The sequence below is a fragment of the Urocitellus parryii genome, chromosome 7 (assembly GCF_045843805.1).
Source record: "Urocitellus parryii isolate mUroPar1 chromosome 7, mUroPar1.hap1, whole genome shotgun sequence".
NCBI lineage: Eukaryota > Metazoa > Chordata > Mammalia > Rodentia > Sciuridae > Urocitellus > Urocitellus parryii.
This window is the reverse complement of record NC_135537.1, coordinates 81458095-81465261: the sequence shown is the minus strand read 5'-3', so window position 1 is coordinate 81465261 and position 7167 is coordinate 81458095. Positions and strand designations below refer to the sequence as shown.

General features: G+C 34.2%; 1 pseudogene; it reads right to left on the bottom strand.

The window, feature by feature from the left end:
• Positions 1-3092: 3092 nt before the first annotated feature.
• Positions 3093-3519, bottom strand: LOC113187407 (large ribosomal subunit protein uL24 pseudogene; annotated as a pseudogene).
• Positions 3520-7167: the final 3648 nt, after the last annotated feature.

Sequence of the window (7167 nt, the reverse complement as noted above, 5' to 3'; positions counted from 1 at the left end):
ACTAGATCTTTATCTCTCACCCTGAACAAAAACAAAATCAAAATGGATCAAAGACTCAGGAATTAGACTAGAAACTATGAACATGATAGAAGAAAACACAGGTTCAATATATAGGTGAAGGTACTAACTTCCTCAATAAACCCCTACAGTGCAAGAAATAAAACCAAGAATCAATAAGTGCAATACATCAAATTTAAAAGCTTCTTCACAGCAAAGGAATGATAAAGAGAATGAAGAGAGAGCCTAAGTACTGGGGAAAAATATTTACCAACTATTCCTTTGACAGAGGATTAATATTTAGAATATATGAAGAACTCAGAAAACTCAATGCCAAAAAACAAATAAACTAATCAATAAATGGGCAAAAGAATTAAACAGGTATTTCTCAAAAGAAGAAAAACAAATGGCCAACAAATATATGAAAAAATATTCAACATCTTCAGCAATCAGGGAAATGCAAATCAAAAGTATACTAAGATTTCATCTCACTCCAGTCAGAATGGCAATTATCAAAAACTATCAATGCCTCCATGCCTACAAAATTGATAACCTAGATGAAATGAACCAATTCCTTTAAATATACAATATGCCAAATGTCATCCAAGAAGAGATTTACAATTTAAACGGGCTTATATCTATTAAAGAAGTTGAACCAATATTTAATAACTTTCCCAAACAAAAATGCACAAATGTGTTCACAGTTGTTATCTACAAAGTTCTTAAAGAATAAATTATATCAATTTTCCAGAAGATTTATGGTTGGAAAATAAGCATATGCAAAGATGTTCCACATCATATGCCATCATAAAAATGCACATCAGAACAATGTGATACTACTACACACCTTTTAGAATAGCCCAAATCCAGAACACTTGACAACATGAAATGTTGGCAAGTTTGAAGCTTAATGGGAACTCTTCCTCACTGCTTGTAGGAATGCAAAATGTTTCTGCCAATTTGGAAGACAGTTTGGCAGTTTCTTTGAAAAGCAAATATATTCTTAACAAATAATCCGGCAACCATGCCTATCGGTGTTTATCCAAAGGAGTTCAATACTAATGTGCACATAAAACCTGTATATAGATCCTTATAATAGCTTTATTAATGAATGCCAAAGCTTGAAAGCAACCAAGATATCCTCCAATCAGTAAATGGGTAAATTAACTTTGGTAAAATGAAATGAGATATCAGGCCATGAAAAGACACAGAGAAAATTTAAATATATATTACTAAGTAAAATAAGCCAATCCTTTTGGCTATTATTTTATGATCACATCACATTCTGGGAAACATACAGCTACAGAGACACCAAAAGATCAATATTTCTTACGGTTTAGCAGGGAGAGAGAGATAAGTATGTAGTGCACAGAGGATTTTTAGGAAATGAATCCACTCTGTGTGATACTTTAATTATGGATAAATATCATTATACGTTTGTCAAAACTCAGAGATTCCATACTAAGAGTGACTTCTAATGTAAACTATGAACTCTAGGTGATAGTGATGTGTTGATATAGGTACATTAATTGTGACAGTTGTACCGTTCTGATGGAGATGTTGAAAATGGGTGAGGCTATGTATGTGTGGGGCAGAGGGCATCTAAGAAGTCTCTATGCCTTTGCTCAGTTGACTGTGAATTTAAAACTGCTCTAAAAATAAAGTCTATTTAAAAGAAAGAAAGACCAAAACAAAGCCAAATAAAGTAGAATATGTACCACACACTATTAGTACAGTATTTCACATCTCACTATACTCAGTAATACATGCATCTAGCTACGTTAAACAGTTTCAACATATTTCACTAATCAAAATTGCATGTATATATATTGAAAGAGTAAACGTGCAAACACTGCTGAGCACAATTTTTACCCAATGAAAAGAACAACAACAACACACACACACACACACACACACACACACATTTTAGCTTGCTTACACGGAGAGGTTCAATATATATCACCAAAGTATGAATCATGTAATACATAATATGTGTACCCTACATTGTTAGCATAGTGTTTCCTAAATATACCATTATTTTCTGTACTGTATTAACCTAGCTAAACAAGTTATAACATGTATTCTTTTTTTCATCTTGGCATTCTTTAAAGCAAGTTGTAAATATGGTTATTTTAGTCCTGAATTGTAGAGGCACCTCCTGCTTCACAGAAAATCTTCAGTTTTTCCAAAGACCCTCACCATAATTATTCTTGGAATAGCAGCAAGAATCTCTGCAAAAGAGATCAATGTAGTTAAGCTTCCTATTTCCTGTTGCTCTATCTTACAATAACTAAAATTGTTTGCAGGCCGGGAGGAGATCAGCACTCCAGAAGCTGAGCACCCCTTTATTAATCTTTCACAACATTTATGGGCTATGTAATGTTGTAGATTTTGTAGTCTAAAATGACATATGATTGTTTGTAATGGTTTTCAGGCAGGAAGAGTGTTTACAAATGCAGAGTGTGGTAAGGAAGACCCTTTTTTGACTTTTTATTATTATTATTAGTTACACATGACAGTACAATGCTCTTGACATATCATACATTTGAATCAAATGGGGTATAATTTCTCATTTTTCTGAGTGTACAGGTTGCAGAATCACATTGGTTATACAGTCACGTATATACATACAGCAATACTAGTGTCTATTTTATTCTGCTGCCCTTCCTATCCAAGGCTATGGCCTTGGGTAGGCCAGCTTCACAGGGATATTTGCATTTCAAAGAGAAGAGAAGGTGTTGCTAATTGGGTTCCCTGGAAACAACCAGCAAAGAAAGGGGAGGGGGGAACATTCCCTTTCTGGGGTGCTGATTTTTGCAGAGAGTGTCCTTGATTTTTGTATCCAGGCCTAGATTATTTGCCCAGAAGAGTGAAAGAGCTGCTTTTGTGTGGACTTCTGCAGATTGTGAACCTCTGAGCCCCTCTCCAGACACACTGTGTATAAAATTTTAAAACTTTCTGAATTTCGCATTTAGAGGGATTGATTGATTACAACTAAAGCTTTTCCCTCTGGACCTGGCTGCAGCCAATAAATAAATCTGCTTCCTGCTAATACCTTGGTGTCAAATATCGTCTGCTCCTACAACAGCATCTGCTCAATTTTTTTCTTCTTTATATTTTCCCTTTTCCTTTCCTACTTGATGAAATTTGGCCTTCTGTTTCAGGATCTTTTTGTGTTCCTTGTCCAGTGTTGTTAGTCTGATGAATAACCCACCTTGCTGGGGTGAATGCCCACATGGACAGTTGTGATATTAGCCTTTTCCCACTCCACCTGCTCAATGTAGATGGCATATTTCTTCCTGTAAAACTGGATCACTTTGCCAATCACCTGACCTTTATCGTGTCTTTACACAACCTGAACTTCATCATCCTTTTGGATAGGCATAGATCAAGCATGGTACTTCTGTCTCAGCTCTTTGGAAAGAGGGGAAAATATAATCTTCCTGCGAATGTGGGAAGGTGCAAAGAAATGCCTTTTGAGATTCTTGCTTTGGTCAGAGTCACAATGGGATTGAACTTCATTTTGATGGTTGCCCAGAAATGGCCACAAAAGGGAAGATAGGGTAACATATATTAACTAGAATATGCACTATATATGCTTAAACCTAGTGTTGCACACATATCATGCTGTTGGTAACACATGCATAGTTCATTTTAACAAAGGTTTCTATGTATCACTAAACGATGCAACATATGTACACATGTAAATTCAGCGTTTCACACACAAATCATTAAACTCAATGACACAGAGTTCTGTTAAATGGAGTTTTAATATATATTGCTAAACCACCATGTGTATATGTAATGTACTTCTAAATATAATTTTTCACAGATATTTCATTACTCAGTTAAAAAGGCACTTACTTAACTCTCTTCACCTCTCCGGGGTTCTTCAGCATACCAGATGGAAGCGCCACCCATACACTTTTTTTGTGGAATTGTGTACACACAGAGATACAGCCAAGTATAAATTTTAACAAATAAAAGTAGAAATTAAGAGACATTAAAAATGTTATCAAATGCTAAAATTCACACAGAGGATTTTGTCTACTAGATGTTAAGATGGTCTGTCAAACTTTAAAAAAATGTAAACCAGAATAGTCCTGGCACAGATAAAGAACAAATAGAATGGAATAGAGTCAAAAAACAGATAGATGTAGGATCCAACTTAAATTTTCTCCATGAATCCACACAACAGAGGGTAGAAGCAGAGCTGGTACTCAAACTTGAACCTCTGTGATCCCCAAATCTGTGCTTTTAATAAAAATATGCAGAAACTTTCATTTTTTAATTTATGCATTTTTTTGTTCTAATTAGTTATACATTATAGTAGAACGTACTTTGACACATCATATATAGATGGAGTATAATTTTTCATTCTTCTGGTTGTATATGATGTAGAATCCCATTGATCATATAGTTATCTAAACGATCTATAGGGTAACGATGTCTGACTCATTCTACCCTCCTTCCCACCCCCATACCCTCTCCTCTCCCTTCACCTTTGCATGTATGCATAGACAGTATTTATCAGATAGAGCTATTTTTGTGGAGGAAGCCACAGAGGTCTTGATGACCTTCAAGAGCTTTGAAGACCTTAAAGACATTTCCCAGGGTCTTTTTTATTATTATTGCATGTATACTAATGTTTTTTCATTATTTTTCTTTCCCAAGTCATTAGTTATTATAAAAATCATTTAAGTGTATTTGGTACTCTAGGATTTTGTACTTAGGATTTTAGTTTCAGGATCTAACCTTAATTCAGAAATTTAAAAAGTTTACAGACACCTTTTCAACAAGGAAAAGTTCAGTGGTTTCAGGTAATTTGGATTAGCATGAATTTCTTCTTTATCTTTCTTCTTCTTCATGAAGAAAAATTAATATTATTTTTCACTGTTCCTGAGAATCAAATGAAGGACAGGTTTAAATCGTGACATGAGTTTCTGTTAAACAAAAACAAAGATTGATTTATTTGTTTGTTTGTTTAAAAAGGCACTTAACTGTAATAAACAATGTTTCAGCATATGTTGTTCAAAAAAGTAGTACAAGCACTCTGTAATGCTCAACATTTATATCACAATCTTCAGGATGGCTTGCACCCGAATCCTGGTAAACAAAGCATTTTAACATTACATAAATAAGCAAGTGTCTACACCACACAAGATCCATAAAAGGAAACAAAAGGTAGCACATGTACTGCATAGGGCTAACCACAGTGCTTATCCCATATGTAATGTATACAGATAACACATGCACCTACCTCTCCTAAACAGTTTCAAAATATAATTAAATAAAGTAATATATGAACCTCACACTGCTAGCACAATGTCTTATATACATATAACTATATACAGGTACACATCATCCTCTGATAAACACAAAAGTTCAACATATATCACTAACTGTGTACACAGTGTTTATTTTAACAAATAAAAATAGATTTTTAGAGACACTAAAACTATTTATAAAGTGTTAAAATTTACACAGAGGATTTTGTCTACTAGATGTTAAAATAGTCTGTCAAACTTTAAAAAATCTAAACCAGAACAGTCATGGCACAGGTAAAGAACAAACGGAATAGAATAGAGTCAAAAAATAGATACATGTAGACTATCACTCCTAGTAAATTATAACGATGTCCAACACAATGACCCTAGTCCATGCTACCTTGGCACCAGGATCCACAGTTTACAGAATGTAAACTCAATGTTTCTCATGGGTATCACTAAGTAACACCAGGTTTTATAAATACAATGTCTTAATATATATCACAAATAATAGTACACTTACCATATGTTGCTAACCAGTATTTCAAACATATGATCTTACATGTAGTAATATACCAGTCACACTTAAATATAGTATATCATATCATATATTTATCAAAGTAGTACACTCACATATAAACACAATATTTTAAACACATATTGTAATACAGAGTAACACACTACTAAACACACTCTTTTGACATATATTATTAGAAAGTTAGGGTCAGAGAAGCCCAGGTTCCAGGTCCAGATCTGAGTCAAATTAAGGGTCGAGGTTTGGTTCAAGGTAGTAGATCAGTAAGATGAGTTGCATTGTGAGTGTGAGAGTGATAGACAAAGTTAGGGAAAGGATCAGGTTGCAGGTTATGATCATTCATAGAGTCAGAATGTAAGTATATCAGGGTCAGGACAGGTTCAGGGTCATGGTGAGGATGAGTCAGGCTGAATATCAGGATCATGAAGACATTCAGTATATGGTTCAGGATCATCAAGCTCTTCACAGTTAGAATCATGTTTACAGTGGCAGTAAATGGCAGAATTCATTTCAAGGTTTATATCAACATCAAGGTCATTGTCAGAGTTAGGATGAGGGTTATGTTCCATGATCATCAGGGTCAGGAAGATGGCCAATTACTAGCTCAAGATGAATGTAAGGGTCAGGATCAGCAGAGTGCCTGGATGAAGGACAAAGAATGTTCACGATAATGGTAAATGTCAGGCTCGGGATCAGTTTCACAGCCAGAGTGAGGGACAGAATAAAGATCCAGCTCTGGATGAAACAGGTATCAGAATTGGGACCAGGATGAGGTTCAGTGTCAGAAATCTAAGAATTGAGCGTCCTGGTCATGGCAAATGTCAGATGCTCTCTCATGATGAGGAGCAAATTAATGTAATATAAAGTACATTTCTCTTTTACTCTTATTTTTATTTGTTCTTTTAGTTTTACATGATAATAGAGTATATTTTGACATTTTTATATAAATATGGAATACATCTTATTCTAATTAGGATCCCAGTCTTGTGGTTGTACATGATGTGGTAGATTCACTGTGGTATATTCACATATTTATATACGAAAGTGATGTCAGATTCATTCCACTGTCTTTCCTGTTCCTGTCCTCATTCCTTTCTTTTTACTCTCTATTGTCTACTTTCAAAAGTAAGAAGAAAGGATTTTCAATGTTTACATAATAAATAATAAATGTTTGATATTTGTTTAGCCTAATTTAAACATCATACAATGTATGTTTTGAAATATCAGTATTAATGATATCCCATTAATATGTAAAATTCTTGTCATATATCCGTTAAAAACAAATTTAAATTGTAAAATAAATTTAAATTTAAATCTATAAATGAACGGATTTATTTCTCATGAGAAACACTGAGTTTACACTGTGTG